Below are 10,604 nucleotides of genomic sequence, written 5' to 3'. Positions count from 1 at the left end.
TTTGTTCTGTAAACCTTCACCTAAAGTACAATTTTAAAAAATTTAAAAAAATACTTATCTAAAAATATTTTATATATTAATTGCCGTCAGGTAGATTATGACTCATGGTGAACCTATACGACAGAGTAGAACTGCGCCATAGAGTTTCCAAGGAGCGCCTAGTGGATTCTAATTGCCAACCTTTTGGTTAGCTGCCGTACCATTTAACCACTACGCCACGAGAGTTTCCAATATATATCATATAAGCCTATATTTCACATATAAAAATATTTAATATATGAAAAGTATTTCATATATGAAATAAAATATATCATAAAAATATTTCATGTATAAAAAAATTAAAATGTAGGAATGGTGATTCTTATCACTTCCCTGTTTTAACTCTCCTACTCGGCCTGTGCATAAGACATACGGATTATGGAGAATGACAATGGATTATTATTAGCCTAATCATGTGGATTTTGTTCAACTTTAGCAACAAATTCAGGCATATTCTCTTTACTGGAGCAAATAAGCACACCTTTGGCACATGGTATGCAACTAATAAGCTGGAAAACGTGCTTTTCCATTCTGCAATAAGCAGATAATCAGAAACTATCTGCTTTTAGCTGACAAAGGTGGGAATACATTTATGTTATCTAATCCTCGCTTTTATCAACTCTCCAGCTCTTTGTCAAAAAGAGAACTTAATTGTCTGATTATCCCATTGGACAACACTGAGCCACCAAATGATGATATCATACTGATATGCGAGGCCAGAAGAAGCTTGCATCTTCTGTCTTGGTATATAGCAAACAAGTTGCCATATAAGAAGTCCAGCTACCCTGAGATTGCCATGCTGTGAGGAAGCCCAAGTTAGCAATGTGGAAAGAATACGGAAAGAGAGATGACCATCCAGCCCCCAGCTATTCCATCTGTTCCAGCGGAGGCACCAAACACATGAATAAAAAAGCTATCTTGGATATTCAACCCAATCAACATCTGAGTACAACCACATGAGAAACCTCAGCCAAGAACCAACCAGTTGACTCCAGTCAACCTATAGAACTGTGAGAGAAAATATTTTGTTTAAAACCGTAAATTTTAGGGGTTTGTATGCACTAATAGATAGCTGGAACACCTGGTTAAACACATGCATACAAGAGGATGGTAGACAAACCCCAAGAAAATTCAGGGGCCTACCATCTGAGGGAATTTTGGGGGGATTAGCAGTCTAGGGTATTCCCTTCAAAATGAAAGACATGTGGCTGCTTAGGGAAATAAAAGAAGAAGAAGAAGACTGGATTTCGAAGACAACAAATGTAAAGGTTGGGTTTGTTGTTCTGGCCCACTTACTGAGTAACTCATAAGATTGCTAGGTTGACTGGAGCCACAAGCAAATTAAAACAAAACAAAACAAAATGTCTCTAATATATCCAGATGCAATGCAAAGAGCATTATGCCAGATAATTCAATGGTGCTGGAAGAGCCTGTGATAGATCAAATTGCTGTACAGGACCTGTGGCAGGACCTAATAAAAGAACCTCAACATAGGTTGCTAGAGTTTTGGAACAAAGCTATGTTCTTTTAAGCAAATAATGATTTTTCTGTTGAGAAATACCTTTGTGCTTGTTATGGAGGCCTGGCAGAGACATTCTGCTTAGCCATGAGACAACAAAGTGACCATGCTATCAGATATGCCCGTCATAAACATAGCAATATCTAATCCAGAAAGCCATAAAGGCAGGCATGCACAGCAGTATTCCATCTTCAGTGGTAGTGATATATGAAAGAAAGGACTTGAGCAGATCTGGAAGGCACAATTAGGGTTCATATGCAGATGACTCATATTGCCAGAGCTTCCATTACCGGTGTACTGCTATATCTTCTTTAATTCACACCTATCTTCTTATGATGAGTTCCTTATGACAAGCTTTCTAAGGATGAAAAGGCTAAATTCTGATTTATGGATGGTTCTGCATGATATGGTGATGCTAACTATAAGTAGGGAAGCCCTTATGTAAAAGGGAAAGAAAATCTTACCGGTAAGAAAATTTCAGGGTTATATTTGACTGTCCACTCTACCTAGAAAGAGAGTTGTCTAGAGTTGTACGTCTGTGCTAGCTCTTGGGCAGTGGTGAATGGTTTAATCAGATGGTCAGGGATATGGGAAGGATAAGATTAGGAGATCGAGGGCAAGAAGGTCCAAAGAATACATAAGTGGAGGGAGCTCTCAAAATTAGCAAAATATTTGAGGATATGTCTTTCCCACAAGAGTGCCCACAGAGATGAGCTGTGTGGTAGGTGTCTCTTCCTCAGCCAACTTGTTCCTTGCTCAATGTGCTAATGAACAAAGTAGATGTGAAATAGTGGTTAGGTGTGGGCTTAACAATATAGAATCCATCCCCATCACCAAAGCTGATTTGGCTAATGCCACTCTGAGTGCCCAGTCTGCCAATAACAGAAATAAGCACAGTGTCCCCTAATGAAACCATGCTCCCAGGGACCTGGCTAGCCATCTGTAGCAGGTCAATTTTGTTGGTCTCCTTCCATAAGGGCAAAGAAGAGGCAGACATTGAAATTGTAGAATGAGGACTTTCATAAATCCACTTCTCCATAAAAGCAAAGAAAACATTGGTAAAAAATCGTCAAAACAACTTTTCAAAACTGAGGAAATTAGTCAAAGGCTTGCAACAATCTGACAACTATTTATTTAAAAACTCAAAAAGAACACTAGGATTTGTGGTGCTGTAACTTACAACTGACTCCCATCTCCCTCTACCTATGTGGTGGTCTTGAAAACCAGCAGTCTTGCAACCATGGTCGTTGTGAAAACTCAGCAGCTTTGCAGCCACTGAAGGGAGCAAGCTGGGTTTAAAGTTTTGCAAAAAAAAGTCCCATCCCCACAGCACTGTCACTATTTTAAATGTCTTACAGCTCTCATTTACAGGATGTTTGTTATTTGACTTGACCTGGAGTTTGCTCCATGCGAAAAGCCCTATCCTCTGAAAGTTCATCAAAAAGAATCAGCAGCAATTGTTTAACATCACAGCTGCCTGAGACTGAGACACCAGTGAGGGGAAACAAGAGCTTGGCCAAGAATTTAAAAGAAAGATCTGGGAACAATATTTCCATAGGGAACTTTGAAAAAATCAGACACATTTTGGGGGACCTAGAAGTCTGTGCACATATGCAGGGTTTGTACATGCCCAGGAAAGGCCTGAAAAAGCACATATCTCTCCCCTTGTGCAAATCTTTAAGCCCCACACAATCAGCAAGTGAAGGCTATGGCAGAATTTTAAACTGCCTGAGCACTGAAGATATACCCCAACACACACAGAGAACCCCTCAGCAAAGAATGGAAGACTTGCTAGACCAAGGTATTTCAGGAAATCTCTGAGCAATCATTAGCTGACCATTAAGCTAACAGATCAGAGACTTCAATGACCAGATACTCCAGTGAATATATACTTTGCAAAATTAGTCCAGGAAAATCATTAAAAAACAAAACAAAACAAAACCCAGCAGCAGCAACCCCAGCCACCACAACAAAAGAACCAGAGTGATGAGGGAGGGGAAAGAATCTGATTTACAAAGTTGCCACACTATATTATCTAAAATGTCCAGTTTTCAATAAAAAATTATGAGACTCACAAAGAAATAGGAAAGTATGATTCATACATAAGGGGAAAAAAAAAGCAATCAATAGAAACTGGCCATGAGGGGACCCTTACTGAACTTACTAGACACTACTTTAAATCAGCTATTATAAATGAGTTCAAAGAACTAAAGGAAACCATGTCTAAAAAATTAAAGGAACTTATGAGTATGATGTCTTATCAAATAGAGAATGTAAGTAGATACATACTATAAAATAGAATCAGATAGAAATTCTGGAGTGGAAAGTACAATAACTAAAAAGAAAAATTTACTAGAGGGGCTCAAAAGTCAATTTAAGCTAGCAAAAGAAAGAATCAACAAACTTAAAGATAAGTCAATTGAAATTTATCTGCTACATTCTGAGTAGCAGCAAGAAAAAAGAATGAAGAGAATGAGCAGATCAGTAGAGACCTGTATGATACCATTAAGCCTCCAAAGATATGCATAATGAGACGATAAAAGAAGGATAAGAGAGAGAGAAAGGGGCAGAAAGAATATTTGAAGAAATAATGACTGAAAACTTCCACATTTGATACAAATCATTAACCTACACATTCAAGAAGCACGACAAACTCCAAATAGGACAAGCCCAAGGAGATACATACCTATCCACATGATAGTCAAACTGTCAAAAGACAAAGAAGAGAGAGAATATTGAAAGCAGCAAGAGAAAAACAACTCACCATATATGAGGGAACCTCAATAATATTAATAGATGACTTCTCATCAGAACCATGGAGGTCAAAGGCAGTGACGTGAAAGAAAAACAGTCAAATAAGAATTCAACATCCAGCAAAATTATCCTTCAAAAATGAAAGAGAAATAAAGATATTCTTAGAAAGACAAAAACTGACAGAATTTGTCACTAGCAGACCTACCTAACAAGAAGTACTAAAAGAAGTACTTCAAGTTGAAATGAAAAGATACTAGGTGATCATTTGAATCCACACAAAGAAATAAGGACTAGTAAAGGCAACAACATAGAAGCCCTGGTGGCATAGTAAAGAGCTACAGCTGCTAACCAAAAGGTCAGCAGTTCTAATCCACCAGCAGCTCCTTGAAAACCCTATGGGGCAGTTCTACTCTGTCATATAGGGTGGTTATGAGTTTGAATCGACTCGACTGCAATGAGTTTTAAAGGCAACTACATAGGTAAATATAAAAGAAAATTGCATAAAGTAGTAATGATAAAGCCGTATTGATGGGCTTATAATGTATACAGATATAATTTGTATGAAAATAATAGCACAAAAAGAAAGAGAAGGTAACTGAGCTACACTGGAGCAAATATTGAAGTTAAGTTAGTATTGATCTAAATTGGATCATTTTAAGTTGCTAATTGTAATCCCGAGGGCAACCACTCCAGAGAATATAAAGAAGCAATAAGTGTATTAAAATGGTGCACTAGAAAAAATATATATGACACAAAAAAAGATAGTAATAGATATAGAGATATAGAGAAACAGAGCTATAAGGCAGCCAAATAAACCAAAAAACCAAACCTGTTGCCGTTTAGTTGATTCTGACTCACAGCGATCTTATAGGACAGAGTAGAGCTGCTCCATAGGGTTTCCAAGGCTGTAATCTTTATGGAAGCAGACTGCCACATATTCCTCCTGTGAAGTGGCTGGTAGGTTCAAACCTTTTGGTCAGTAGCGGAGGTCTCAACCACTATGCCACCAGGGCTCCTAAACAGCCAAATGGCAGACGTAAATCATACCTTATCAGTAATAACACTAAATGTAAATAAACTAAACATTCCAACTAAAAAACAGAAATTAGCAGAATGGATAAGAAAAAACATATACAATAAATCTGCAGTGACAGAAAGTAGATCAATGCTACCTTAGACTGAGAGACATGAATGGAAAGCAATTTTTAATGGGTTTAAGGATTCTTTTTGGGGTGACAAAAATGTTCTAAAATTATTGTTAATGGTTTCACAACTCTGTTAATATACTAAAAAACACTGAATTGTACACTTTAAATGCATGGATTTTATGGTATGTAGAGTATACCTCAATAAAACTATTTTTTTAAGTCCAATAAAATAAATTATTATCAAGCTGGAAAATCACCACTAAAAAAATGTCTAGAACTCTATTTCACAGACATTTAACTATATCTTATTTACATGTTACCTGAATTTTTGTCCAATTTCTTGTTCTTCCTTCTTCCTAGTCTGTCAGTCTGGAAGCTCAGCTGAAACCTGTCTGCCATGGGTGACCCTGCTGTTATCTGAACATCATTGGCATAGCTTCCAGCATCACAGCAACATGCAAGCCCCAAGAGTATGATAAACTGACAGACATGGGGGTCTATTATGTTAAGCTCCTCAAATACTAGGGTTCATTTCTTCAGCTGTTGGCCTTGTCCTAAATCAAGGGTCGGCAATCTATGGCTTGCAGTCCAAACTTAGCCTGCCACCTATTTTTGTACTGAAGAAAATTAGAACAAGTCCACGAGAGCCAAAGTACGACCATGCGTATATCCCACCAGAATTTAGAGACCGTCAGAAGAATAAATAGGTTACACCTCAACATAAAGAAAACAAAAATCCTCACAACTAGACCAATAAGCAACATCATGATAAATGGAGATAAGGGTGATGCTGTCAAGGATTTCATTCACAGTCAGCACCCATGGAAGCTGCAATCAGGAAATCAAATTTGCACTGGGCAAATCTGCTGCAAAAGACCTCTTTAAAGTGTTAAAAAGCAAAAGATGTCACTTTGAGGACTAAGGTGTGCCTGACCCAAGCTATGGTATTTTCAATCTCTTCCAAAAAAAAAAAAGCTGGACAATGAATAAGGAAGACTGAAGAAGAATTGAAGCTTTTGAATTGTGGTGTTGGCAAAGAATCTTGAATATACCATGGACTTCCAAAAGAATGAACAAATCTGTCTTAGAGAAAGTACGAGAATGCTCCTTAGTAGCAAGGATGGCAAGACTACATCTTACTACTTTGGACCTGTTGTCAGGAGAGATCAGTCCCTGGAGAAGGACATCATGCTTGGTAAAGCAGAGGGTCAGCGAAAAAGAGGAAGACCCTCAACCAGATGGATTGACACAGTGGCTGCAACAATGGGCTCAAGCATAACAATGACTGTGAGCATGGCGCAAAACCAGGCTGTGTTTGTTCTGTAGTACATAGGGTCACTATGAGTCGGAACCAACTCGACGGCACCTAACAACAACAACACAATAAAAATCTATTTCTTACTCCCATAACAGTCCATTGTGTGTAATCCTGAACGTAGATAGCTTTCCATCACACAGTTACTCAGGGACCCAGTTCCTTCTGTTGTATCACTACACCATCACTTAGGGTGGAAGTTCTTTATGTCTAGTTAGCCAAAGAGTGCAAGAAAAAGACAAATCTGTTTCTTAAAACTCAAGCCTAGAAGTGACATTTACCAATTCTGCTCACACTTCTTTGTGAGAACCGGTCATATATGAATTCAAGGAGGCTATCGTTGATTAGATTGTCACTTCTCAGAAATAGCTCTATATTATGAAAGAAGGAGCACAAATTTTGGTGGGCAGCTAGCCATGTCTGTCACAGTCCACCACTGTGACCATTCCCACATGAAAAAGGGAAAAATGAGAGCCTTACAGTAGTCATTGGTTCGTAAAATTTATAAAATCCTACTGGGTAGGCACTCTGATGTTTCACTTCCATGCAATTGGGGAAGTTCCTTAATTGGACCCTGTTTCTATTCTCTGGGAGGACTTTCTTTCTTATCAAGTACCTTCATGGCTATATATAGAGTGTGCATTGGGATAAGGACCTTCCAGAGAAGCTAAGCAGCTTTTGCAGTGCATATCATGCTCCTGCGAGTTTAGGGGTATAAGGTTGTTTTATAGAAACAGAATTTTTTGGCCACACTCAAGCATTCTTTGATAATACAATTCCCTAAAATACTTTGATCTGTGTATTTGCTTCCAGTCAGCTGCATATGCCAGTAACCATAGCCTAAGTTATTTGATAGATATAGTTTGCAAGCTTGCTTTTCTCCCTTACTTTTTCATCCCCATGCCTCTCTCTCTCTCAAATTACTCTCAGGTTACACTCAGGTCCCAAGTATAATAGGCTTGGGTGGGAAGACAATAACCTTAATCTAATCTTTGTTTCAGGGCCGATTCACTCTGAGAATTCTTGCACTTTTGTTGCTCAAAGTCTTTTCCCATCTTAGATCTTAGTGTCCAGAAATAGTTGAGTGTTTCATCCTATATAGACTTTAATTGCTGGACAATCTTTATTCCCTTTGATCTGTATTTCAAATCTAGTCAGTTATTGCCTGACTATATACATTTTAAGTGAAGAAAAAAAAGAGGAATAAGACGTACTATGTTATAAAAGAGGCACTTACTATATGTTCCACCGCATTTCCCAGTCACCTTGCATACAGATTGGGTTATGTGAGTAGTTTTGTTCCACCGAGCTGTGAGTGGAATTAATGTTTGCAATCTCTGGGCTGAAACATTTAAGTGCCTGTGCATGACCCTCTATCTCTTTATACCCTTGCATCAAAAACCTGAAATCATGTGTTCTAGATGACATAGCTACAACATGCAGATAGTCTACATCTCAGCTTGCATAAGTGAGAAACACACTTTTATATATGAAGTCATGTAAGATTTTGGTGGTGATTCGTTACCACAAATAGTCTGGTTTGGACTAATACAAATATCCCATTGAACAGCAGCAATGGCCTAATACAAATATCCCATTGAACAACAGCAAAAAAATAAAATGCACAGAACAAAACCATATATTTCTCTATTTACATAGCAAATACAATGAAAGAGAACTGAAAGGAAAAATACTAAGCATAAGAGTACCTTTTTCAGAAAAGGAGTTGAGTAGAAGAGAAAGACATCTGCCTTTTCTATATTGTTTAAATGATTTGACAATGCTAATATGTTTAGATAATATGTGCAAATTTGTTTATAATATTAAAATAAATAATATTAAAACAAACTTGTACATATGTGCCATATTTAGGAATATTGATACAGATGGCTAAAGTTATTTTTTCCAGAAAGTTTGTTCCAGTTGGATTTCCATAAGTGGTGTGTGATAGTATCTGTTTCACTCAACTCTTGCTAATATTGATTATTCTCTATCTCTGATAATTTATAGACAAATGAAAAGTTATCTGGCTTAGTTTATGTATCTCTGATTATTGATGAATCAAATAAATTTTCATGTATTTGTTAGCCATTTTATTTATTAATTTCTGTGTTATGTTAATGTCTTTGTCATTTACATATTAGATTTCTGATAGTTTTCTTATACATTTTTATGAAATAGTAATATACATATGCAGTATCATCACCCCATCTATTAATTTTATTACCAGTAATCTTCTCATTTTATTCCTTGCCTTCTATTTTTATTTTATTTTTGATTTCAAAGGTTTTAAATTATTGTAGTAAAATTTATCATTTTTTCTTCTTTCATACAGTCTTCCTTTTCTTTAAACTTAGGAGGGCCTTGACTATCGAGGGATTATATGGTGTCTTAGTTATCTAGTGCTGCTATAACAAAAATACCACAAGTGGATGGCTAATAAACAAAAATTTATTTTCTCACAGTTTAGGAGGCTAGAAGTCCAAATTCAGAGTTCTGGCTGTAGGGGAAAGCTTTCTCTCTCTGTAGGCTCAGGAGGAAGGTCTCTTCAGCTTCTGCTTCCTGGTTCCTTGGAGATCTCCATGTGTCTTGGTGTCTCAGTCATCTAGTGCTTCTCTAACAGGAATACCACAAGTGAATGGATTTAGCAAAGAGAAGTTTATTCTCTCACAGTCCAGTAGGCTACAAGTCCAAATTCAGGGCATCAGCTCCAGGGGAACTCTTTCTTCATCGGCTCTGGAGGAAAGTTCATGTCATCGGTCTTCCTTTGGTCTGGGAGCTTCTCTGCGCAGGAACCTCTGGTCCAAAGGACACGCTCTGCTCCCAACACTGCTTTCTTGGTGGTATGAGGTTCCCATGTGTCTCTGCTCACTTCTCTCTTTTATATCTCAAAAGCGATTGCATTAAGACACTAATCTTGTCAACCTCATCAGTATAACCTCATCACGGTGATAGAATTTATAACACATGAGGAGATCACATATAATCTCATCATAGTGGTAGAGTTTACAACACACAAGGAAATCACATCAGATAACACAATCATACAATACTGGGAATCATGACCTAGACAAGCTGACAGATATTTTGCCAACTCAATCCATGACACTTAGCATCTATCTTACCCCATCTCTCCTCTACTCACTTGTTTAATTTCTTTTACATCTCAAAAGACATTGGCCCAAGAAACACTCTACACTAATCCTGCCACATTAACATAACAAAGACAGCCCACTCCCAAATGGGATTCTAACATGTGATCTTCAAGTTTGTGTGTCAGCTTGGCTGAACCATGATTCTCAGTAGTTTGGCAGTTATGACACAGTTTGGCAGTTACATAATGATCTAATCACCTTCATATTGAGATGTGTTATAATGTGGTCACCTCCATGATGGGATCTGCTGTGAGTAGCCAATCAGTTGAAACAGAATTTCCTTGAGAGTGTGGCCTGCATCCAATATAGGTAGACTTTCTGGCAAGATTAGCAGGCTTTTGCTCACTCTGGATCCTGCAGGTGGCTCCTGTTCATCTGAACTCCAGTACTTGGGACTTGAGCAAGCAGCTTACCTGCTGATCTTAGGATTTATCAGACTCCACAGTCTGTGAGCCAGAGGCTTCTTGTCTGACCTGACAATCTTGGGTTCAGCAGCCCCTGCAGCTACATGAGTCAGGAGAAACCTCCATCCTGACCCATGAACTTGGGACTTCCCAGCCTCTACAACTGCATGAGCCATTTCCTTGATATAAATATCTCTATCTGTCTATCTATATCGATCTGTATCTTTCTATCTATCTACGTGTGTGTATATATATATATATATATACATA

The sequence above is a fragment of the Trichechus manatus genome, unplaced genomic scaffold (assembly GCF_000243295.1).
Source record: "Trichechus manatus latirostris isolate Lorelei unplaced genomic scaffold, TriManLat1.0 scaffold00178, whole genome shotgun sequence".
In the NCBI taxonomy this organism is placed as follows: Eukaryota; Metazoa; Chordata; class Mammalia; order Sirenia; family Trichechidae; genus Trichechus; species Trichechus manatus.
The sequence above is the reverse complement of the archived record's forward strand: the minus strand, read 5'-3'. Positions refer to the sequence as shown.